Source organism: Oenanthe melanoleuca, chromosome 2 (assembly GCF_029582105.1).
Source record: "Oenanthe melanoleuca isolate GR-GAL-2019-014 chromosome 2, OMel1.0, whole genome shotgun sequence".
In the NCBI taxonomy this organism is placed as follows: Eukaryota; Metazoa; Chordata; class Aves; order Passeriformes; family Muscicapidae; genus Oenanthe; species Oenanthe melanoleuca.
Window position 1 is genome coordinate 96,519,659 of NC_079335.1, and position 26,957 is coordinate 96,546,615.

The 26,957-nt window shown below is 38.8% G+C and overlaps 1 long non-coding RNA gene across 1 annotated transcript in view; it reads left to right on the forward strand.

Moving 5' to 3' along the window:
- The window catches only part of LOC130249133 (uncharacterized), a 237,307-nt gene that overhangs the window by 128,270 nt on the left and 82,080 nt on the right, over nucleotides 1-26,957 (forward strand). The window lies entirely within an intron of this gene.

Consider the following 26,957-nt stretch of genomic DNA (forward strand, 5'->3'; position numbering starts at 1 on the left):
TGTTCTAGTTCAAATACAGTATTTGCCAGATAGTTAATTACTACTTTGCAAATTGTTTTCTTCTTCTTACACACTTAAGGATATACCAGATAATCTTTCTGCAAATTTGGATTCTTTTCAAATTCAGGAAAATGCATTTGAGTAAGAATCCTTTTGCTTTGGATGATTTTTTTTAAATTCAATCTCTGAATAAATATGTCCTTCTGTTTAAATTAGGGATCCCTTTAAAGCTCTTTAAAAAATGAATCATATTGCTCCTGTCCAAGTCTCCTGGCTCCTTGACGTGCAGATTGCATCACACTATTAAAAACTGTTTAGACATCTAAAAATAAATTACAATGAATGACAGGTCACATTTTTTGCAAGTGTGTTATTAACACTTGTGGAATAAAATAAAAAGCAATTTTCATTTCAATTTACATTAATGAAAATCAGAAATAACTATGCCAATTAGGCAGTACAGAAGTGATACATAAAAGGTCAAAAGTAAATCCAAGATCCATCTCCTTTCTTAAACACATATAATAACTGGCTTTATGTGGTACCGTTTATGACAAATGGCATGATCATGCAGTCTTTACTCATTCATAACACCCACTGATTACCAGAAAATCCCCATCCCTCAGATTTTTTTTTTTTTTGGCCTGAATCGTACTTATAATTATATTTTTATGTCCTGTTGGTAATGTAACTTTAATCTGTCTTGGAATATGGCTGATCTAGATCAAAGAATGATTTCGAACTTCCAATTTACAGTGATACCAGGGAGTCCTTATAGCAGTGTTGATCCCAACTGGTGGGTGTGCTGTATTCACACATCAGCTTTGGTAGAATGAGAAAAAAATCAGAAGTTAATGGGAAACATATGACCAGATAGGTTGTTTTGTTTCCCATTTTTAATATGCATATAATAAGTGAAACAGGTTGCAGTAGCTTTTCTGCAATGAAAGGTACAATGAATTGGTAGTTCCAGTTGTTACAAAGAAAGGCGCTTTTTCTTTTTTTTTTCTTTTTTTTTCCCATTTTTTGCTTTTTTTGCCTCTCCTTTTTTTTCCTACAGGAACAGTGAGACACTTGCTTCAAAAACCAGATAAGGAACATGTATATACCTAGTTAGTCACAGGACTCTTTTTTTAGTGGGGATCCTAAGCCCAAGTTTTGCCAAATGACTTTTCCACCTTGCAACCCTGCTTTTCTCAGGACCAGGGTGAGTTTGGTTTAAACTGACATCCTAAAACTCTTCGAAATTAGTTGCATACTGGTAGAGCAGTGCCTGTTGCAGTTTGGCAGCAGACATGTTCTCAGCCAGAGACCTTACACTGCGTTGGTTTTACGGAGGATGGAAAACTTGCCCTGGGAGTAAGGGAGCTGCCGCCTCCTCCTTGGAGTCAGAGCGGTGCGGCGCCGGCTGTGACCGTCCTCCCCCTCCTGGGGCAGCAGGGACAGGGACAGGGACAGCGACAGGGACAGGGACAGCCCTTCTCCCACTGCGGCGGAGGGGCAGAGGATTCCCGGTGAGAGAGTGTGTGGTCTGTGACAAAACGAGAAAGCTACCGAGTGAAGCACAGCAAGCATGTGTGTGATTTATAGCGCAGGATAACTTCTGAGAGGAGTTTAGGAGAAGTGAAAAGCATTATTCATTTCAGAGCATGCTCCTTATTGCCTCGGGGAGTTTGTGTATAGCTTTACCAAAGGCCTAATGAAAGCTTTACTCGGTGACTAATTTTTTTTCACACCTATTTCTCTCTTTATAAATATTTTTCTCCCCATCCCCCCCGCACTCCTTTTCATTTTGTTGAAGACAGCAACACCTGCTGGCAGCGGTCCGGGAGTACTGCTGGAAAGACCCACTGATCTAACTCTTCAGACCAGCTGCCATTAAGCACTGCCAAGCCATATTAATGAGCTGCCTCTATTTTTACCCCTTCCTGACAGAAAGGGCAATTGCTCTTGGGAAAGACTGTAGCTGGGTTTGGTTTTTTTCTTTCTTTCTGATTTTTTTTTTTCTGTCAACTTCAGAGTCCAGATAATCATTGTTCAGTTGGGATTTCTTATTTAAATTCTAATATCACCAACTGTGACCACATAAAACGTTGGAGTGATGCTGAGCCTATCTTGCTGGCTCACAGGCATATTTTAGTTCCCTGCTGGATCAGAAATAACTAAAGGTATGGGACGGAGAAAGAAGGGTTAGTACTCTAGCAACCTGTCTCTCTCTTTTTTTTTTTATTCTTTTCCTAATTGTGGATTTTATCTTACAAACCATTTTAAAAAATGGTCCAATGCCAATTCATTATTCACCCCCTGGATATTGTGTGATTTACTGGCTACTTTGGGATCCTGAATTGCATACAACACTTTCTGTCCATCTCCATCCCTGCTTTGAAGAGCAGCCACTAGAAAACACATTGGCACAGATTTCTGTGCAAATCAGCTGGAATTTCACTCTGCTTTACCTTATTTTCCTGTAATAATAACAAAAGGTATGCCAGAAACTTATATTTAGAATTTTTATGTTTCTACTTTTATGTAAGTGCACCAATTAAGGCTGGTCTTGCTGTTGCTACTAACTCAAATGCTTATGTGCTTCTTTAGAGGGGTCAGTGATTTCAAGAATAATTAGTGAGCTGGTCAAAAAATAAAGTTCATCTGAGGATAAGAACTCGGCCTAGAGGGAAGGGTAAATAAGAGCTTTCTTGCCTTTCTTTTTAATATTGATGGATGACACTTTTTACAGGGGGGCAGGATAAGTTCTGTTTTACAAGAACCTTATATAAAGTCAGTCTGACAAATAGAAGCAAGTATTTTCATTTTCTTTCTAAACTATACCTATGTCTCCTGACATGTCACTCATTGATGTGTTTCCTTGCCAGCTCATGGAATAGTGAGCTTCAACAAAGATATTTCATGTTCATGTTATTTTAGCATATGTGTTGACTTCTTATGCTTAAAAATAAAAGCCAAGGCATATGAATACGTAAGCCAGGTGATACAGATGATGTTATTTGTGAGATGCAATATGACACAAATATGTGTTATAATCAGAGCTTGTTCAAAACTTTTCATTTTAGGAAAAACCTATTTACAAAGAGAATTTTGTTGAATTTGTAGAGAGAGTATGGACTTAAGTTGTAACTTGAGAGAGCAGTACACAAAGTTTTTCACACAGCTTGTTCATTTGACAGGTGACTTTTCAATACAGTACTGCAAAAGAAAACTTTTTTCTTGAGAACTGTTCTGTAACGTATAAAATATCTTGAGTGATGCTGTCTTCCAAGATATTTTGAGATTATTATTAGTGTCACATCAAGGATTTAATCCCCAAAGGGAAGGATCACCAGGTGACAGTTCCCATTTGGCTCCAAGTAGAGTGAAAACATTAATAGGTGGATTAAAGCTATTATTGAAAGGCCACTAAAAATAATTTCCATGCTGTTGAAAACTTTGACTATTGGTCAAAGCATACATTCTTATGTAATTGTACTTCAGTCAGTGGAGTTTTATGAAGAATATATTTGCACTAACTTCAGAATAATGGGAAATAGTCTTATTTCTCTGACAAGCTCTGAATTCTCTGTTCTGTGTTCCTTTTAATACAGTTAATCAAATCACAGCACACACAACCATTTAAGTTACAGACTCCTGTTAGCTTTTAGGGCCAACTCTTGATGCCACAGAAGTTAATGCTGACTGTGGGAGCAGAAGTCAGTTGAATCAAGCTTTGACTCTGAGGACAAGCATAAACCATTGACGGGCGGAAAGAGAAACAAAAAGTCGTATCTTAGATAAAAGCTCTTCAGATGGTTATTCACTGATGTACTTCCCAAAGTAATATTGCCTGTGGATTTTAGAAAGATTTACAACTGTGTTTGCAAGAGGAATGTTGGACCCTTAATATGAATTGGGGAAGCTCTTCTGACTTCAGAGATTGAGTTATATCAGTAAGTCTGATGTAAAGTCTATTTGCTTAATTTAACTTCTACATATTAATGTTTAGGTTTTTGACTTCTTTTAAAAACAGAACCCAGCTTTTATCTTGTTTGAAAGGTCAAAATTCATCTTGGTTTAGCTCCCTCCATGATGGGGATACATTTTGCGTATTAAGTTTTGATTACTTAAAAATCTGCTGATGTGTGGGAGGGAATTGAATGAAGCTCATAAGCTTTCTCTTCTCACTGAGCTGAACTCAACAAGAGATTACAGTGGCAAATCTTCCAAGGTAGTCTTCATGTACGGGCCATTGGGAAAAGTTGCAGTCACACATCAGCAGATATTGCCATCTGTGAGAGTAACCAGCAGAGAACATAAGTGACATACTGAGGACACCAACAAGTAAATTTGAAAAAGTGTATATTGATCTTCTGCATGGTTGCTGCTTTGTCACTGTGAATCCTCTGTGGAGCAAATCACTGTGGATGAAGTAAATACATTCTGCAGTGAAAATTTTCCGAGGAAGCCTGACTGCTTCCAACTGTTTACTGCTGTTGATGGGGACCCAGGAAATCTGGATACTGTGGCTCTACCATCAACTGCTGAGGACAAGTACCTCATGTCCTCATCTGCAAAGTTGAAGGAATCAGTTTCTCTTCTGAGATCTGTGGGCAAAAAATGACAAACAAGCCCTTGCTGCTGTTTGGTTTCTCATGGTCACTGGTTTTCATGTGGGTTATTTAAAATAGTGTTTGAATGCATTTCCAGTATAGACACAGGTTAAATCTGAGGGATGGGTTAGGCTTCAATTATTATTTTCAGGAAAACACAAGAAATAACTAAAAGCATTTTACATATGGAGAAGTGAGGGGAGTACAATGGAGAGTCATCGTTTATTGACATAATGAAGCTGCTCTCCTTCTCTATGCGCATACCTCTGTCCCAACACTGTTTCAACAACCACTGGAGATTACCCTGAGATTCCAGGTTCACATGTTAACCTAGCTATGTTTTCAGAATTTATCTCAGATTTTTTTCCTCAAATCTGGGGTTACAACACTTGAGATTTAACTTGGTAGCATGAAATTGAACTTTTGAAATGGATATGATATCCTCAAATCTGGATTTAATTTAAATTCTATTAAATTTTCTAATTTGACTTCACATTTTATAGTTCAAATTTTGTACTTGTAGTTCAGTGCAGGTGGGACATGTAACATGTAGACAGTTAAATATCTACTTTCCTGATGTCTGCTTACAGGCTACAATGTGCACGAACAACTAGGCTTAAGCCTCTTTATCAGTAAGGACAAAACAGTACCTGCCAAGCTCACAGGTCTTGGAGAAGTGCTTTTAAAATGAGCTTTATAATACCCAGTAACAGTTGGGAGAACAGAGGGTTGATAGGCAGCAGTGATGGCCAGTTGCCTAGAATATCAGTTCCTCTTCAATAACTTTTGTATGCCAACTATGAACTTATAAACAGTTATTTTCTTTATTCATTGTCTGCTTATTGGTGTCATGCCCTCATGGTGACTCCTCTAAAAGGGGTGACATAAGGTAGCTCAGAATAAAGTTTTTGTGTTCAAACAGGGCTCAACTGTGTGTCTGTGCACACATTTTTAATTGCTCCTTTGAAGCTGTCCATTCAGGGACAGTAACCAAGCATCTAGGAAGTATAAAAACAACAAAGAAGTGTTCAGATGTTTCTCATAAAGCAGATTCTTTTTTGAGAGGGTTAGTTCTGGTTCTTTTTTTGCCCCTTAAACTGAATTTATCTCACGTGATCAGAGTCAAATTGACAGCTTTGAACAATAATTTAATCTCCTCGCTCACAGGAGAGAACAGCAGGGACAGCCGCAGGACAATCTTCCTCACCCACATTCTTGGGTACACAGAGATTTGCTCATGCCCTTGGTTCAACAAGTTCTGGAGACATTAAGCAGAGCTGTCTGCTGTAGTGTCTTGCTTTGAGTGGGAGATGAGCTGAAAGAAGTGAATCCTTTCATACAAATCAGCAAATAGCCAATGTAGAAGTGACATTCAGGTAAACATTCATGAGGGGAATCCGCAGACTGGGGAGATATGAGTTTTGGATGTATCTTTTAGAGGTCTCCAAACTTAAAAATGTAATGTGCAATGACAGTTCAAAAAGCCAACAAAAAATTGGATGTTGTTAGGAATAGTGTGAGAGCAAGACAGAGGGCACCATGTTGCCTCTATGTAAATATTGCATCCACAAAGTGGATGTCTGCAGTTCTGGTCTCTGCATCTCAAGCAGGACATAGAAGAGTTACAGAAGACACACTAAAGCTATTAAGGTTTTGAAGCAGCTGCTTAATCAAAAAACTGAAAGAACAGCTTGGAGAAAGGAAGGCTGAAAGAACACGTACTTGGGGATTAGAAAACCATGAAGATGGTAGATAAGGTGAATGTTGAACAGTTATCCACCAAATCCTGCAGTATTGGGGGAATGCATTGAAACTAGTAGGAGAAGATTTAAAACAGATACAGAGCTTACACAATGGAGACTGAGCTTCTGGGATTTGTTGCCACAGGAGGCTATGGAGGCAGACAGTATCAGAAGACTGAAGAAGACCCATTAAAAGCTACCAGAGGGAATAGGCAGGGACATATCCTTAACATCCTTAATACAACAATTGCAGATTCAGGGGATCTTGAATGGATAGGCCTGTGGAGAGCGGCTAGGCTCACATTCTCTCTCCAAACAGCATCTATTGTTGCCAATGCTGGAATGAGAAAAAGGGGTTAGATGGACCACCAGGGGGACTACTCAGGAAGTGTCCTTACGTGGTAGTGAGGCACTCCTGTCTCTAGGCTGTGGAAAGAACAAAAAAGTTCCTGAAGGTGATTCAGAGAAAAATGTAACTGTTCCTGCCCTGAGTCACTTGCAGAAAAGCCCATCTCTTGTCACCAATTCAAAGGAAATTTACCATAGACAGAAGGAGGTCTTGTGAATAACCACATTTAATCACAACTGACACAGATTTGGTTTGACCTGCTGCTCTAGAACAGAAAAAAGTGTTATATATAAGAACTTAATCCAGACACCTCACAGTCATTTTGGTGAGTGCTTTTAAGAGCAAAAACACTATCAGATTATTGGTTAACTTTGATCACAGGCAGTTGGAAACATTTCCTCAGCCAGTGATGCTGAAGTATCACGTCAAGGTCTGGTTAAGATGAAAAATTAAGAAAACATCTTCTGTATACATTAGACTGCTCTCTCATAGTCCTGAAGCTGAATCACTGGGAAAGACTGCCTCTGCTGTCTAGTCGCAAAGCTGGTCTGAATTGCCCAGGTATGGCCGGATATCCTAACATTTATGGGAAGTCTGCTGCATGTCAGCATCTGGAAACAGAAACAGGCTGTTAGGCTGGAGTTACAGGATGACATCTGACTCAGAAAGAGGGGTGAAAGTCATGAGGTGATTCTATTAAGTAAAAGCCACCCCAGTAGATTCATTTGAGCTCTCCAGCTCACAGACATGAAATAACTGCTTAAGGGATAATTAGATGCTTCAATACATGATCTCTACATACAATGAGCTATTTGGACATGCAAATATAGACATATTTGGACATAAATTACCCGAGTTACAGATGTAAGATATTTTTAGGCATGTGCTGAAAATCTGGTCATCCCAAAGAAAAAGTTAGCTGTTCCCAAGCATACTCTGAGATTCAGTAATAGGCTAACATGCAGAATCTAAACTTGTCTTTTAGATGTGTTCTAACTGAAAAGCGAAGCTAAGTATAAGGGATAAAAATTACCTGATCTCTGTAGCATGAATACTTGCTACAAATATATAATATATAATATAATATATAATATATAATATATAATATATAATATATAATATATAATATATAATATATAATATATAATATATAATATATAATATATAATATATAATAATATATCATAATCATATATAATATATATAAAATATATTACATATATTGTATATATTGTATATAATATATATTACATATATTATATATATATATTTAACAAATCAGCTGATTAATCAGTAAATCCTTTGAAATAGGTATGTCACTTTTTTTTTTAACTTTGAAGATATGAGGTGGGAGTTTGCTGTTCAGGGCTACCAAAGAAGTATGCAGTCAGGATGAAAATGGGAACCTATGGTGGTTCCCAAACTTTTCTTCCTACTTGCTAAAATATGTTGCTACCTACATGTGAACTGTAAAAAACACCAAGCTGCACAAAGCCTCAGACAGAAAATGTTTAGAATACAGTTAACTGCTCTGTGGTTAACCATTTCAGTATCTGTGGTACTTCTCAGTTCATCTTCTACATGAATTTCCAGATGCTACCACTGAGACCATTATTCACTGCTTCGGTTTAGAAAATTCTGTTTGTTTCCCTCTCAAGAAATCTTTGTGAAAATGAGAATTACAACATTATTAGTGTTTGGACAAGAAATGGTTAGCTTTCACACTCTATCTTTTGTTTAATAATGTTCAGAAAAGGCATTTGAATTATCCTAGCTTGGGGAACATTTTGGTAATGTAATGTCCAGCCTCTGCAACTCCCCCTTGGAACTGTTGTCTTGCTGCCTGTAGGACAGAGAAGTTGAAAGTAATGACATACACACTTTATATTATCAGTGCAAAACCTGTACACCTCACACAAAAAAGTTAGTTTGAGGTAAAAAGCTCAAAGTATCTGACCTTCTCTCTGTAGTTATATCCTGGGCTGCACAATCTAAGTGCTGTTACTCTGTAGGGTTAAGAATTCAATTTACACTGGAAGTCTTTTTACATAAGCATTTCAGTTCAGTTGGTAAATATTTCCAGGTGGCCAAGTATAATTTTAGGGAGGGAAATTTTGCAGAGGTTAAATAGCAAACAGGATTTTTATAAGTCTCTATCAGTTTGAAAAAAGAAAATATAATTAAACACAGCATTCTCCCACAGATGAACCAGAAGCTCAGGATCCTCAAGAGCATGTGTAACTTTTTTATGTTGTTGCCAGTAAAATCCATGCTACAAAAATACATAGCGCGCATTTGTAAAGATGTTCTGTAATTTGCAATGAAATAAAAAAATTATCACAATACCAGTAGATGAGGCAGAAAATGTGGATTGTGCAGCTTTGTGTTGGAAACATCATTGGGATAACTTTTGACCAGTTTTGAGTCTGAGTGTGTATGCATTACAGAGAAAGGGAAGAGCTTGCTGCAGGCCAAAAGAAACATCTTGCAACCCTATAATGAAGAAGAAGAGTTAAATGGTGGCTCCTATTCAGAAGTTCCACCAGAAGTGTCTTCATTTCAAATGCCCTTTGTGCTGTCAGACACTGTTAGCCCCTAGTTAGTCACTGCTAGAGAAAAAAATCCTCAGCAACACACAACGAAGTTTGGTCAGTTTGCTCAGCTGCTGTTGATGTCACCCCTTGCCCACTAAGAGTAAGTTACTGTAATAATCCTCCCCTTTTATTAATCATAACTTTATAGAAAGCAAGAACAGAGTGACATCATTGTTGAAGAAGACTGGCTAAATCATGCTCAGCTTTAGTCAGCTTTGCTATAACATCTCTTGTGTGTCACATGAAAATAATTACCAGCTCTCACTTTCCATGTCTGACCAATCATCTCCCTTTTCCCCCTTTATGAGGCTACAAGTCTCTGCCTATTTCAAACACCTGCTGAAGGTGTAATCTATTTAGAGATGAAAGAGAATATCTTTAACTGGAAGTTGGGACATTCCAGGGGATCCATATAAGATGAAGTCACTTGCCATATAAAACATTAGTGGTATTTATTATAGCAAAACATCATCATCCATAGTATAATGTATTGAAGTGTTTCAGATACAGGCTATCTCATACTCCTCATGTGATTCCAGCATTGGTAAGTTCCAGCATACATTTTCTGCTCATTTTTGTCTTGGATAACACAAAAAGTTTGTCTGCTTGTACATCTATCTGTATTTCAAAAAAAAAGAAATAAGCTAAATTTCAAGGACCTTTTTTTCATTGTTGATTTTCTGAAGGATACGTAATTAGTTGCTTGCTAAGAGGTCAATGTTCGCTGACCTATTGCCTAAGACCAAGGAAGAGACAGGTTCTACCCTTCTACACTTTTGCCTCCATATTTCAGTCATTTTCAAGCCAAAATACCTGCAAGAGAAGTGCAGTTGAGAAGAGTAATTTAGACAGTAAGCAAGGTTTATATCATTAGGGCAAGTGATTGTTTCCCACTGGAGGAGGAAACACACCAGGACTTAGTTTTGATAGCATGCCATGTTTGTCTGCTAGTTAGAGATATTGCTACTATCTGATGCCTTCTCTTACTGTAGAGACTTAGAAAACATCATAAAATTACATATTAACATTGTCTTTGGAAGGTCAATCATTTGAGCTTCATACATTTTTCACCAATTAGCAGGTCCCTAGGTTAAACTATTCTTGTATTTTTCCCAAAAACTTTTAAGATTTTGTGTTCCTGTTTAAACACCTTCCAAAAAAATCTTCCCAACCCCCAAAAACAACTTCTCCCCACAACAAACTAACATGCAAACAAACAAAAGAGGATAGTTTGATAGACAGAAAAAGCACCAGTTTGTTACACAAATACAATACAGACAGCTTTGTTCATTTTGTTAATTAATGTGACCTCTAAATTTTTTCTCCTGGGGCAAAATGCCTCATTCTGTGAGTACGACAGGTATTCTGTGTTGAAAGGTGTATTGTGTTGGTCTCCACGGTGCTAAGACACCTGTAATGCACTTGAGCAGAATTTACAAAGTTCAGTCAGCAATTAAGACAGGTCACTTGCACAGATCATTGTCAATTGGGCACTCTGCCTAAGTGGTCTATATTATTACTATTGTTACTATTGTTACACCAAATTTTCATTGCCTTTAGCAGTTACCAGTAATGATGAAAAATTATATTCCTCATAATGTATTCAGATTGCAATACTGAAGATAGTACTTGAGACACTGGAAAGTTTGGTGAAATTAAAAGGATTTGCAGTTCCAAGCAGTTCCCAATGTGCAATAAATTCTTACCTTCTGTACCTGTTTTAAACTTAGGAAAGGTTGTTTGGCATAACTGAATCTTTAGAAATCAGAGAGTGTAGCGAAACTAAGTGGGGCTTTTCTAATAATCTGAATTTTCTCTTTATTTTATAAATATTAAAAACCAGTGCTTGAGTGATGACAGAGCATTGAAGTCACCTACTTTAAAACACTTGAAAAAAAACTCATTTGACCTGGGTTTTGATAATATGAGTGCATTATGGCAAACAACGTCTGTAGTTATTGCTAAAATTGAAAGTAATCCATTATAAAGCACGTGTGCAATCCCCCATTTTCTTTTTTACAGAAAAAATACAGAACAGAAGTAGTTATAATGCATGTTTTCTCTTTTTCTTTCATTATTGCTGACATAAAAATTCCGGATATAATTTGACCTGATGTATTTCTGATGTTCCTTTTATACCCGATTTATAAGCTAATTGGGACAAGAAGTATTTATTTCTGCAATTAGCACCTATTGATCATGGAATTTCATTAATATTTTTTGCTTCCCTTACCAATTATTTGCACTCCTCTGTATCTAATTTATACTCATTGAAATAGCATGCTGTTCAATATTTCAGCAGATTCTCAAGTTTTAATAGGTACTAAGGGCTTTAGGAAAAATGGAAAATCATATCACTAATGAACACCCATAAAATAAGGTGATTTGGAGAAATACATATTACTATAGATAAGGGCCACTTAACCTCATGTCAGCTAGTCATGCTTAATCTTACAGCCCACTTAGCTTCACCATAAGTTGCCATAATGTTTAAAATGTCTATCTTTCTCAGAGGTATTTGATTTATATTCAACATCATAATATTTGTCACACATACCATTTTTTCTGCTTCACTCCAGTCTGTCTTGAAATGATTTTGTGTGATTCTGTGAAATATGCTATAACCCTCAAAAAGCAATTGACCATGTCTGAACAGTGTTACTGGAAGAATGAAGAGAACTTGCACTGCTTCTGCTTATAACATGCTATGTTCTGTGCATAAAGGGGATTTTGGTCTCTAGGTCACTAATCTGGCACCTTTCATGAACACAAAATTCACAGCCAAAAAGTTTTAGCATAGGAAATAAAGAACTCTCTATCCATTTCAAATCTCAAGGAAAATATAGGTAGTTGGAAGAGAATTACCCAGCTTAAATTTGGCTGGAATTACTTCATGTGCTTACTCATAAAATTCAGTGTGCCTAGATTTGATAACTTGCTCCATATGACCTCACTCCAGTATTTGCATTTTCACATTATAATATGCTTGAATGTGCATTAGCATCATGCTGCAGAACATAATGCATTACCCAGCAACATTGTAAGTTATAAGAAATTTTATGTTTTCTAGTATTTGATTCAGTTTCTCTCTGTTCATTTATGAGTACGTCTGCATACACACACACACACACACACACACACATATATATAAATCAATAGGTAAGTACAATTTTTTATGTGTGTGAATCCAAGTGCATCACTAGCCAATTGTTATGAAGTACCAGAAAGGAGCAGAAGCATGTCTGTATGGATTGTCCTGTCAGTTCACTCTTTTTAAGCACAATTTCTTTGTCCTGAACACAGACATCATATCTCATTCCTTCCAACCAAACAGCAGGGGCAAATTTATGGAGATAGCATTCTGCATCTTCCTAATGGTTGTGACAGTAGATCAAAGCAGTAAGAAACATTGCATTGTAGCATTCAAATAGATGAGGCTCACTGTTGATGTCTTAATTTCCTTTAGTTATCTTACAGAGTTAATAGATGACTGAGGCTGACTTTTTTCACATTATGGTGCACCAGGCCAGTCTAGCAGCCTTCAGCTCATAGGGTGTCTTGCTAAATGTTTTCTTGTTGCTTTTCTTGTGAAAGCTTCCTTGTCAAGGGCTTTGCATCTTATTTCAGTTTCAGACTGCCATTCATTTATTATTTTTGGGACCTTGTGGAGTCTTCTCTCCAGAGATTCTTGTTCAAAAACAGGTTTCTGCTCTTCTTGAAACTAGTCTCTCTTTTTGTGCTACAAGGCAGATTGCACAGTAGGAACATCATGCTTCTTAGAGCTCACAGGGTGACTCAGGCTGTTACAGCTCCTGAGACCTTAGGGAGAAAAGTGCACAGACCACTGGGAAGACTGGATGCTGGTCACCATCCCTCATGCCAGTCAGCAAGGGGTCAAGGGACTTCTGAGTTTGTCAGAAGCATTGATGCTGTCGCCATAGGTCTGTGAGATCCACCAGCTGTGGTCACAATTCACATATTTCCATTTCAGAGATTGTGTGCTTAGTGCCATCAGGCATGTTTGGTGCTGTGCAATAGATAGAGAACTCCTCCACCTGTTAAGCTTATCTTTCAGGACAGATTTTTAACTCTGGTGCATGTGTAATGTTTGCCAAGTTGCGTATCACTCCTGATTGACATCTTTGTTATTCAATATTTCTTCCTTGTATTCAGGATTTAAAGTCTCTTCTGATGATAGCTTAGATTGACAGCAATATAAATATCATTGCAACCATCATCTCTGGCCTTTGTAGCTGTCTTTTTAAGTTTTTTTCTCAAAGTTATGTTAGTCCTATCTAATCACAGCCCCATTTTCAACCATCACTGCACTATATTTTCTTGGAGTTCCTGAAGACTTTAATTAAAATACCCAGATTTTGTTTCCAAGAAAACCTCTGAGAAAGGTTTCCATAAAGGAGAAGATTTGAAAATAACAAAAGCTCTCCACACTTTGTTCTGGGACATGACTGAGCTTTAGAGTAAGATTGCTCTTGAAGTTCCTAATAATTTTTGTTGTGGCATCATAACAACTGTTTTCTTGAACACAAACTCTCTTACTTTTCTAGAATTTTTTGTCAAAATCAAAGAAAGATTTGTGGATGCTCTGTCACACAGTACCTCTGAAGAAACTCTGTTCACTTTTTATTACTCAGCTGCATGTAGCTGCATGCCCTCAATTACTCTTTCCTTTAAAGTCCTCATGAGATCACTCAAATGTCCTTTTTTTGCCTGGATCACACTCCCCCCTGTTATCTCTGGCATCCACATTCAAACTTTGCCAGTAATTCAGTGCTCCCACAGCTTGACAGATTGATTAACAGATTGTTACCAGGCTTACTGTTTAACAGGCCAATTTTTTAAAAAAGTAAAAATTGGGGTGGCAATTACCTTGTGATTTGAGCATGCTTATCTGTTTCAGTTTTGGTTTTGCCTCAGAGGTGTCCATTACAAAATCTCATTTGCATTCACTCCATAACCTTGCCCTTTAGGCTCAACATCTGCATCTTTACTTGAAAACTGAAGCAACACTTTCAGATCATTGTTGAAGCCACATCTTGAGTCCGGACCCACCCTTTCTCCACAGCAGTAATTCTTCTTATTTTATTATTTGTATCGAACAAAGGACCTTTTGCTGTTCGATCCAAAAAGAGTCAGGAAACTCATGAGGTCTATGTGACTCAATATAACTTCACACTTCTTTACCTCCAAAAGGCAGTCTTGTTCATGCATACATAGTTCATTTTTTACAAAAGCTTCTCTACATAATCCTAGTTTTCTTCTTGTATCCTTGTCTGCCCAGTTAGATCTGGAGCCTTTTTCAAATTATTTTTTGTCTTTTATGGAATACAAGTCCCTGATAAAAGAAAAGTAATGTTTGAGTCTGTGGAAGTGCTCAGGACTGGTATAAAAGAATAAGGCACAAAAGCTGCCAGAATGTTTTAAATTCTCCCCAGCTGCAACAGAAGGAAAAAAATCAACATCAAAATCTAAGTTAAAGAAAAAACCCATGAACATGAATAAAATATTCATTAAATATTTATGACATTTTCTATTATTTCAACCATTTTTATTTTTTCTAAGTTTTCCTACTATCATTATGAATGTAATTTGAAAATTGCTTTGAAACCCCATTTGTCAGTTTCTGAATGACTGGCACTTCTACTGTGACAGAAATTGCAGGTGACTTTTTCTGTCTTAATTTCCTAGGGAAGATATAAAGGAAAACTGTCCTTTTCTATTAAGCTTCAGCCAAGCCAAGCCAACATTTTGCCTGGAAAAAAACTTGCATATGATCGAACATTTTCTATCCAAATAATTTCAATTGAATTTTATTCTCCAGAGCTGCATTATAATGCAGTGTCATATTAAGCCACTGCCTTCTGTCACTTGGCTGTCCCTTTCGTTTGACAAGATGCAAGTTCATTATATGCTGTAGTATTCTGATTCTGAGAGATTTAATCATACAAGCTAAGCTATAAAAGTGTAGCAATTTGCCTTCTGGCAGTGCCACCATTCTTTATGGCATCCAGTTAAAGTGATATGGATGGTTCAGCATTAGATGAAAGGTGTCTCTGTGAATGGGGGAGGCTGATGGTAAAGAGGTTCTTTTTCTTGACAGAACATGTACCAGTATGTCAGAAGCTGAAAAGATTAATACTGGGATAGGGATAATGCCTTTGGGAGAACAAGCAAGGCCAAATTTCTGCCCAGTTGCAATCGTGGTCCCCAGCCTAAGCATACTTGCAACAAACTATTTTCTTCAATCTTGCCTCTTTGATCAGTTCTCACTTGACAGTTACATCCTGCTGTTCTAACTTTCCATCACTGTTCTACCTGCATGGTGTTCTTCCCAAAGTCTTTCTGCACAGCACATGTGTGATGTGTAGAAGTTGCCACCCTTCACTTCTGAGCAATTTTGCTCAACTAGAAAAGAGGGAAAGATCATAGAGTCCAACTCCTAGTGCATCCCAGGACACTGTTGGCTCTCCTGGCTGCCAGGGCACTGCTGACTCATTTTCAGCTTTCTGCCAAGCAGGACCCTCAGATTCCAGCATCTCATTCCCTAGTCTGTCCATATATCCAGGTTTGCCCTGTCCAAGGTGCAGGACCTGGTGCTTGTCATTGTTCGAATTCATACAGTTGCTGCTTCCCAAGCCCTCTGATTTATTCAGGTCTCTCTGCCTTAGAGGGAGTCAACAGCTTCTCTCAGTTTAGTGTCATTGTCAGACTTGTTTGGTATTCCTTCCAGTCCTGTGTCCAAGTAATTTATGAAGATGTTGAAGAGCACAGGGTCAAGGATGGAGCCCTCTATCCTTGAGTGACACCTCACCAGTCTGAAGTCACTCCATTCATTGTAACCCTTTGTGCCTGACCTGTGAGCCAGTTGCTCACCCACTGCATCATGTATTTATCCAGCTGTGGATGGGACATTTTATCCAGAAGGATCCTGTGAGAGACTGAATCAAAAGTTTTACTGAGATCCAGAAAGATTACAAGTGGCTTCTCTTGGTCAGCTCAGTGGATAACCTTGTCATAAAACAAAATTGTTTGACAAGCAAGACTTTCCCTTCATGAAGCCATGCTGACTGTGACCAATTTCTTCAAGCATTTTTCAATAGCTTCCAGAGTAATTTTCTCCATAACTTTACCAGGCACTGAAGTGAGACTACAGGCCTGTAGTTACCAGGATCATCCCTCTTGGTCTTCTTGAAATTTGGAGCACTTACTAGCTTCCAGTTGACTGAGACTTCTCCAGATTTCCAAGACCACTGAAAAACCATTCAGAGAGGTTCTGGGATGACATAAGCCAGCTCTTTGAGTACCCTGGGATAAACACCATCAGGCCAGATAAAGGACCAGGTTAGTGAAGTGCATAATGCTAGGTTTCATTTGTGACTGTAGAAAGATCAGACAGCTTCACAACTGTCTCAGTAAGTTCCACAAATTTGATTTCTACAACTTGTATGCTTAGTTTTACCTTTTGTTCTATAGACCAAAAGTGAAACTTCTGTGAAATTTAAAATGTGCCCATTCTTTGCACACTCCACAGATCAGTGATCAATTTGATACAAAAGTTCTAATAGAATATGGAGTCAATATATGTAGGTTCTTCTTTTCCAGACCTTCTCAATTGGAAGTCTCCTGAGTGGCATAGCAGATAGAGTATCCTTTTTTTAAACCATAGTTGAACTCCAAATAAAATTCATTTATAGCTCTTGCTTCCTAACAGACAGTAATTTGTATCTTGAAACCCGACCACAAACTGTAATTTTCAGAATTTAACCATTTCTGTTCAGGGAAGTCTCAAGTGTGAACTCACAGAGATGCTGAATTATCTCTGGCCTCACAAGAAATAGTCCCTCAGGTCATTGTTGAGGTCATTAGTAGAGTGTTTTCTAAAGGCTTGTCAGTATACTTGGGAGACTTAACCCTACAAAATGCTGACCACTTCTGACAGATACTGAGCACCATCAGCTTTCATTTGGATTAAGATAAAACTGAGGACACTCAATCTGTCTTGAAAATGTTTAGTGTTTTGTAAGATTGAACTTTGACCTTTTTTTTTTCACTTTACAATCCCTAAAGAATCTTAAATTTAATTACAAAAACTCTGCTGAAGCTCAGGCAGAATGGACACTAGTACATGCCAATGGTATTTAAAACTGTCTGTCAGTGGAGTATTGAATTTCTCTGTCTGGGTTTTAATAGCTTTTTTAAAATGAATGCAAAAATAATATTTAAATCCCATGTAATGTAAAAGTAATTAAAATGAACTTTTAATGCAAGACAGTACTTGTAGAAATTGTTGGATATCTCTCCTGTACTTAGGGGGGGGAAAGAGATATTGGGCTTCAAAATCTAGTGAAAACTTAACATTCACTCCTTGAAATCAGAGATACCCAAATGATGAGTTAAGTGGAGAGGTCTTTTTCGGTTTTTTTTTTGGTTTTTTTTTTTTTTAATTTAGTGAAGGCCTCCCAGTGCATATTCCTGTTGAAGGTGATGAATAACCCCCTTGGGACACTGTAAGCTCCACTCAATGTATTTGAGGAATATCTTCCATTTACACAGACCACATTTTTCTTGATCAGCCCATAAGGATGAGGGAGAGAAAAATAAGCTGTAGACTGCCTTTTCTCTCTTTCTTTTTTTTCTAACTTATTGCCACTTGTTTTAAGGTCTGTTTTATGACTGTGGCAAACTGAAGCTGCTGGGATTCAGTCTGCCCTTAATGCTAGAAGATACCCTCCCACACCCAAAAGCTATCCAGTTAAAGAATCCAATAGCCATACTTTTCCCTTTTAGAAGAAAAAGTCACACTCTGAAGAAGATTTGCTGGACATAAATGTGAAGAAAAAACTTTTTTCAGCTTAGAGCACAAAACAGCAGCATTTTTTATGTACTGTCTTTTAAAGCTATACCTTTAACACTGCCTCAAATACTTCTTATATTTCCCTTACAATGCCACTGGCAGCAGATCAGTCCAACAACACTCTTAGATCTTGGTAGTACAGATGCAGGTCAGGTGAGTTGGCCCAGGGTTGCACTTCTACTGCACGGGCTTCTCTAGCTTTTACAGACACCCTTGATGGCTAAAATACAATGACTGTAGTACTATTGATGGGGGAAATGAAAAGGAGATGAATTACAGACAATAACACATGCATCCATCACGAACTCCTCTCCTGTAAGTGAGTGGGAGGTGAATCTGATTCACAGACTCCAAGCTAAATGGATTGAAAAGTTTTGAAGTAAAGAAAAAATATTCCTCTGGGCCAGTGTAGTGGATGCTGGGAATTTTTTTGTGTTTCCCTTCTTAGAGAAAAATTCATGCTTTATTTTCCAAAATCGTTTTACTCTAAAATGATTTTAGCTCCCACTAGTTAGATGCTGATGATGCTTGATTCTCTATTCCTTCTATGGCACATTATAATTCTGGATGCTCATAATTATTCATCATCTTTCCTAATTGTGTTACATAGGAACTGTTTCATGGCCTGTGACATGTGGAGTAGATGTTCTATGCACTGTTTGTAATTAAACATCTAATTCATAGTAGCCTACAGTGCAAGGAACGGTTCACAGATGGTTCCAGATGGTCCTTTCCAGTTCTGTGTTCTCACATTTTTATTACAGTTAAAGGGTAGCAGAAGCAAAAGGTAACTGGCAATCTCTGTAACAGAGATTCTCTGGATTTACAATGCTCTTTGATCTCCATTTCCTTTGAAAGAAAGAAGGAAAATTTTGTTACTTGAAATCAAATGCAGAAATGAAGAGTGAAATACAAGGTTAAAAGTAATATTATGAGAAATTATTTTGTCATACTTGGTTGGAAGGTTTTCACAACTATGTTTTGTTCATTTTGAGTTGAATAGCAGTGCATTGCTCCAGCTACCAAATGAAGCACTCACCAACTGTTTTCATCCCTCAAACACCATCTAAGAACAATGTCTTGCCTCTTCCCTGGTAGATTTAAAATGCATTATCCCCTGCACAGGAAAGTGTCAACATTTTCCAGAGCTATACAGATGCTTATCTAAATCTATGTCTTTATCTGTATCTTGCTAATAACTTGCATATGAAGCACTCTATGTCTTGCAAAACAGACATATGCCACTTTTGCTGCTGTGTAAAGACTCCACATTAATGTTCCCACATGCTTTACATAACACACACGTGTGCACCCTGGTGCCGAGGAATGAAGCAGCTCAGTGAGGGAAGCCTCAGACCAAAGGGGTTCACTGAAGTGCAGAAATGGGAGAACAACAGATCTTCTACAGGAAAGGTCCCAGATCTTCTCTGCAGCAAGTTAACTCATGCAGAATTGCCCCAGTGATCCATTCCACTGAGTGTACAGCTTGCCCACGTCAGACAGGCACACTCACATAATATACCTTTGTTAGCAAGGCTGAGGTAGTACTGAAGAGCTCATTTTACACATAGTGTGTAACACTGAGTTTCATGCTACTTCAGTCATTAGTTATGGGGATAAGGATCCAATTAAGCCCATACTTGTTTGGAAGTTCCCACTTAGAGAAGTGCATATCTCTATGCTTCTGTGACTGTGTCTGCGACTCTTTGTGTTAGAACTGTGGCTGAACAAAACTCTAAATCCAGAAGAAGGAGACATGGGGTAGATTTTGGATTCAGAACAGAATCTGGTAGTTCAGTCCCATCCTTGTTGTAGGAGGCTGTGGATGAGTGGTAGTGCTTATTGCTATCTGTACAAGCAACAGCATTTCTAAAACTTTGACACAAGAGAGCGAGTTGGCAATAGGACCAGTCTTGCACTTCTGCTGGATCAAAATTTCCTTTTGATTGAAAGGCTCTGCTAGTGTCACTCTAGCATATTTTAAAACAAGAATTTCCTGTGGGCCAGCACTTGGGAGGAAAACCTCTAGCCAGGGGTTAAAAGTTAGCCAATCTTTTAATTTATCAGTTTGGATTAGACCAGGATCTGAGAACTGAGAAGGAGAGGGTAAATCATGAGGCAGTTGTCTCTTGACACTCCAGCAATCTATGGCAAATGAAGGGCTGCAGTGTTTTCAAGATTAACTGCTTTGTACCCAAAGAGTGAATGTTCTGAACCAAATCTATGCCCCAGACCTGTTCCTTAAGGCATTTTAGAAAAGATAAATTTGGCTTGTTATATACAAACTCATTTTATTTTCAGTGTTTCAGCCTGCAGGAGTATTCTGCTGGAGATAAAACACTGGGTTTACCTCTGCATTTGAATAAGTAATGGGGACAGAATTTTTAATTCAATGTCTTTTTTCTGTCATGGATTTCATACGCTTGATTTTTTTTTGTTTTCTCCTCAGTCTGTCAAATTCTCAAAAGTGACCTTGACAAAGGATTTCTCTCACTTCATCTGAGTGTGAATAATCCAAATTATTTCTGTGCTGATGGTTTGTTTTTATTATGGATTTCCTTGAGACTAAGAAGCTTGAAATAGCAGCTTTAATCTTAAAATGTTTAAACTTGATTAAGTCTGTAGCTATCTGAATATGTAGATAGATATCTGTTCTGGGCACCTATGTGACCTTTACAGATGTAGTATTTGTGCATCTTGCAGTCCTAGCAGGGTTGTAGTTCCACTGCCCCTGAAAAGCAGGAAACTGTTAGCTGCTTTTTACAGATGGAAAGCCAAACTGTGGCATACAGCCTATCCAGGGAATTCTGGGAAGTCCAAGTGCACGTTTACAGCAGCATCCACTAGGTCAAGACTACCTTCTTACCAGATTATTGGAACAGTTGCAGGAGCAAAGTAAAACCAATCTTCTTTATCATATGCTAACCCACTTTTGAATTAAATTTGGCCCCTTGTAATAGTCACAATAACTTAAAAATAAGTTTGATCATGGACAATGTTATTTTAAAAATATCTACTTATATAATCAAATCAAATTGATAGCTATGGGCAAGTTCTCTTACTAGGCTGCAATAGAAGTAAACTGATTCAGACTCGGGGAATTCAATTAAACCAGTTCTGGATTTGTGGTGGTGGAACTTGAAAGAGTGAGCGAGCCAGCAGACTCACTAGTGAGCAGCTGTAAGGACAGAATGTGACAATCCTTCACCTGTTAGCATTGAAAGAAACTTCTTGATTATTACAAATCAGACATTTTTCTAGTTGACCCATCAGTGAACATCAAGGCTTTGTACAGGATGGAAATCCACCATCAATAAAGTTGATGTTCTTATGTACAGTAAATCCAGGAGTGTAACCCATATGTGATCTAATATAACCCATCCCACACACGGTTCACAGAGTTTGTAAAAGAAATGTGAACAGGACAGTGTCGAGAGGAAGGCAGTGATGTGCTGAGTCCATCACCTTACAGGATCTGCAATGTCTGAAGCTTTCCTAGTCCTTGCATGTTCAGGTCAGAAATGACTTACCCATCTCTAACTTTTGCTTCTGCAGCAAAATAAAAAATGGGAATAAGGATATTTTATCCAGCACTGACGATCGCATAACATTTGATTTAGGAGGGACCTTTGGAGGTTCCTGTGGAAAGCAAGGCAAACTTTGCTGGAAAAAGAGCAGCAGTGGATTCAACGAAGAGTCTCACAGCCCCCAGGAATGTCAGAGAGTCAGGAACAGCCTTAGCGCTCCCCTACCTCGGGGAAGAATTTGGCAGGCGTAGTGAGAAAGGAAAGCAAAACGAGGCGCTTCTGCGGGGGGCCTGCAGCGGCCGCAGCCCAGCCCTCCCGGGTCCCGGTGCCGGTGCCGGTGCCGGTCCCGGTGCCGGTGCCGGTGCCGCCGCAGCCGTGCGAGCCGAGCGGGAGCCGCCCCGCAGCGCTAATTACCCGCGCGCTCATTAGAGCGCCTCCCGCGCTTGGTCGGTGTCCGAGCGCCCTCTCCTGGTGCGGGCCGGCCGTGCGGGGGCAACGTCCCGGGAAGGGGAAGGGGAAGGGGAAAGGGAAGGGGAAGGGGAAGGGGAAGGGGAAGGGGAAGGGGAAGGGGAAGGGGAAGGGGAAGGGGAAGGGAAACTACTTTTGTCCTACGCCTTGCTGTATGTAGTTAGAATCTTGTACTGCCTGTATCGTGTAGCTGAGCATTCAAAACTTGGCCTGGTCAAGTTTCCTAGACTCTCTCCCTCCCCATTTCCCCGCCCACTAAAATTCTTCGCTTTTTATGGTATTTGGTGTCGAGGAGAAATACTGGGTTATCTAGCATCTTTTCAGTCGGCTTCTCTGATGTTCTATGGAGATAGGCATTAGCACAGGTTTGCCTCTTAGTTTTGTCTCTGTAAAGGAGGAATAATTTCGAGCTGCCATCTCTTCCAAACACCTGATTCTGACAGTCTTTGTTGCTGTAGAGAGTCCCCGGACCAGTTAATCTGGAGGAATTTAATGTGAGTTGCACATTGGTATATATGGAAGATTGTTCAAGAGCAGCTTTATAATTGATTGAGTGTATCTCATTTTTTGAATACCATGACCATCATTAGAGGACACATAACTTACAACAGCACAGTAGCTAGAGTAATGATGATCTTGCAGTGAAACTAATTATCTTGCAGAACAGTCTAAGTATAATTTTCATTCATTTCAATAACTTCTACATTCAATGAGCTGTAATCTGGTGGAGACTTTTTTCTCTGTTCAAACTGTTCCACAAGGAATATTTCAGCCTATTGTAGGGAGTGAATTCCAGTAAAATAGGAACTACATGAACAACCAGTCATTTGACATAGGAATCAGGAAAGACTGAGACTATGAATAAAAAGGAACAACTTCTGTGTAGCTGTGAAAGAGTACCTGGATTGCCAGAAAAGTGAATTGCTCTGTTCTTGGACATGGATTTCTGTCACATGTGCTGGAGGGTCAAGAAAGCTGGTTTGAATGAGGGAGGAACGTTCTTCAGAGTCAGAGAAGCCTTTACCACTGTTCAAGTCTCAGACTGAATGTTTAACATACTGTCTGCTGCTATCCGTAGTCTGCCCTCCACTTCCCTTCTCTCACCCAAAGATCCAGGGAGAAGTCAGTAATTGTGTAAGGCTGGAGATGCCATGTGGTATGCAAGGGAGTGGGAAAAAAGGCAAACCTTTGGCTTGCAGGCCACAGAGTTGACATAGACTGAGGTTGTGGGCCAGCCACAATTGTCTTGGGACTGCTGTTCTCTTCTGCTGGCACGTCATCTGCCTGCAACAATGTGCTGACTGAGCCTGCTTGTCTGTTGTAGAGCTTATCCTACCACTCCTTTGCCCTGTAGAGCATTTCTGTATTTCAGCTGCAGATCATAGCAACTAGTTTCTTGTTCTGTCCCTCTTCACAAAAGACAGGATCAGAAGCAAGAGATTTTCTTGGTACTACACAGCACATATACACAGCACTGATACCACCCTGGAGTGTGGAAATATGCTCCTCAGATTTGTTTTTGCTTGTGCCAACCTGTGAATTTCTTTTGTTTTCATGAAGTTCACATCAGCACTTTGAGCTTTAGATGTGTTATAATAGCACAGAAGAGTGTCACAGAGACAGCCCTACCCTCTCAAGAACCGGACTACACACTGTGTGCTGTGGTGCTGTGGGTAGTACCCCACATACCCTAATAGTCCACAGAAGGCAGGAGTAGTGTGTATTCCTAGAAAAGACCATAAAGAAAAGCTAGGGATGAATATGTTTTATTCAGTAAGCTCTCTGCAAACAGAGATTTCAGAACAAGCACCCTTAGAGAAGTGTTCCAAAGTGCTTGTGGAACTCACAAGTGCAGCCAGCAACCAAGATGCCTATGGCTAAACTGTGTATCAAAAGAAAAATAAAAATAATAGCTTAGAAGAGTTAAAGTTTTGGCTTGTCTTTCTGTGCTTCCACAGGAAAGGATATAAAATAGCAGCAAAATGTTCTCAGCATCAGCAAAATTTCTAGTGCTGTCAAAAAGATCTGAGATGTGTTAAACTTGTGCAGATGCGAATTGAAGTTGTATCAGATGTGATCTCTGAAGGAACTGTGTGCCCTGAAATTTCACAAGAAATCATGCCCAGCAGCTCTATGAATGTCCATTGGGACACAAGGTTCTACTTATGGTCTAAAATACAGGGGGGTCTTAAGTATTCATCTTTCAGAAGTAATTTTCTTGCCATTGTAGGGAATATGGACATTACATTGACAGCATGGGATGGAGAAGTATAACAGTGCATGTGGCCCCTTGAAGGACCTGTGGGAATAGCTGGTGCCGCTGTATAACAAAACAGTACCCAAATACTGGAAATTAGCTGAGAGCTACGATTCCCAGCTGACAGCCCAAAAGGAACAGACAGGACTAGAGGCACCTCTTTTGGAGGGATAGACTTTCAGAAGGGTCGAGGGACTAAGGGACTGTTGCTAAGTGAAAGAGTTTATGTTCCTCCCTAGATTAATTTTAAAGGGCATGTCTGTCCAGCTTGCTCAAAAAAAGTGTTTATCACACAGCTATGGCTTTTGTTGTCCTTGGCTAACAGAAAGCAAAACCAACCTCAACTGTGTATTCAAAAAGAAAATTGTGCTTAACATACATTTTCTCTCATTATCCTTCTGCTGTTTCTCTAGTCTGTTTTGGAAGAGGATTATCTAGAGGTGGCCTTAGATAATGTTGGCTTTTAACTACTTGACCTCCCTACCAGGTGCAGCCAGAGGGTTGCAGTGGTGCTGGAGATTTCTGTGCTGTGTGAACAGGACTGCAATCACTAAGCTTATTTTACTCAGACCAGGATACAGAAAGTAGATCGTAACAACGTCAAGTCATTAGTGTAATGTTTGACACCTGACTTTTTTTCTGTTTCACTGTCACAGATGTTGCTTATTGCAACACTTGAGACTGAATTCTCATCAAAGGAATGCTTGTAAGAGGAACAGACTTTACCTGGAAAATCAGAAAAAGAAAAAAAATTACATCACAACAGATAATCCCATTCCTCCTGGCATTTTTCCACTTCCACATAGAATTTATTCCAGAGCATTCCAGCAGAGAATTCAAATCAAAACCTTTTGAATAAATAAAAATGATGGTTCACATCTCAGCATTGCTGTCCAAGTGGTAAAGACATGAAAAGAATTTATATGAGCTGTTTTCTCCATTGCTAGTAAAACTTAGTCTCCTGATAGTTGCTACCACCCCTTGAGACTCAGCTGGGGGAGGGAAACAAGTATGGGCAGGAGAATGCAAATGTGTCCATGGTGCTCTTTTCACATCCTCTTACCTGTTAGAGCTGCTATTAGAGCTACTATTACTTGTTTTATAATAGAAAATCTAGGTTTCAGCAGACTCAGTGTTGTATTACTCTTCTGCTTAAATATGGATAAACTCCTTCCTATCTGCTATACTGTACTTTACTGTCTTCATCATATATGATCCCCTCAAGCTGCAGTGAAGGACCAGTTTCACCTCCTGCTTTTCAGTGCTGCCTATCTGGGATGCCACAAGTTCCCCATGCTGGCAGCTGGGACAGCCATGACCATTGTCTGTGGCTGAAAGCCCAACCTTATCATGATGTTTCTTTCTGACTTGAGACTTATTTGGTCTGTTGTCAGGTGGGTAGTCTGGCTTGGCATTGTGGCTGTGACCACCAAGCTGGGGGATAGTTTTCTAAGTGTCATTCCTCACAAATCCTTTTCCCTTTGCTCTTTAACAAGACTGTAAATACATTCTTGTACTTATGTATTTATGACCTTCTAAACAGCAGTCCCCATATTCATACATTCAGTGTTATCAACACTGAAGAAACCAGTCCTGTTCAGTGGTACACTCCAAAGATCCAGTTGGATCCAGTCACAGATCTTTACTGGCCTTTTTGCTGTGTTTAAGAGTGAGTTTCCTGCAGCCTTTCTCAGCTATCTCATTGCCCCATAAATGTTTTGAGCAACTGATACACCTCACTGGGTGTTCACTTAGTAACTTGAACTGCTGATATTCTTTGCCTTGCACATCATGATTCGCTGTGCATAAGCATTGACACTGTATAATTGTTTATTAGTTTTGGCTTGTCTTAGAATTTTAGAGTAGGAATCATATTCTAAGAAATAGGTTTTTAGGTCAAATTCTCTCTTGCTTTTCCCATAGTCTGTCATTTCATGAACTTGAATCGGGTTTTTTTCATTTGTGTTCTTTGGAACTATCATGTCATTTATCTAAGCATATATCCCAGGCCATAACAAAACTGGTCTTGCCCTTTGCTAACTTTTTTCAATACCTATAATACATTGTTTTTTCTTAAACTGCTGAAATCATCATGTTTCTCCCTCTGACACTATATGGTTCTTTTCTTTCTCAAATGCCAAGATTGTGGCAAATGCCCTTTGCTTACTCTTATAAAACAGTCCTTATAAAACAGTGGATTTTAATTAGTGCAAAGCTGAAGGGGAGAAATCTATCCCTCTGATAATTTTCTTGCTCTGTGGAATGAAAAGGAATGTTTTTTATTTTTAGCTGGTGTAGATCTGTTTATTGACTTGCTAAGCACAGGACTTCTGAAGTTGAATTGTTTCCCATATCTATGTTGTATTTGCAGCTCAGGAAAAACAAAAAAGTTCGTAAAATACATTTTTCAGTTTAAAAGTCATTATTTCATATAAGTAAATTATTATGCTACATCAATAAAGCTTGAAACAACTTGCCAAAATTCTCTGTATCAATACAGGCATAGTATTTGTGTTCCAATTAGGAGCAAAAAATGGCTGCAGTGCT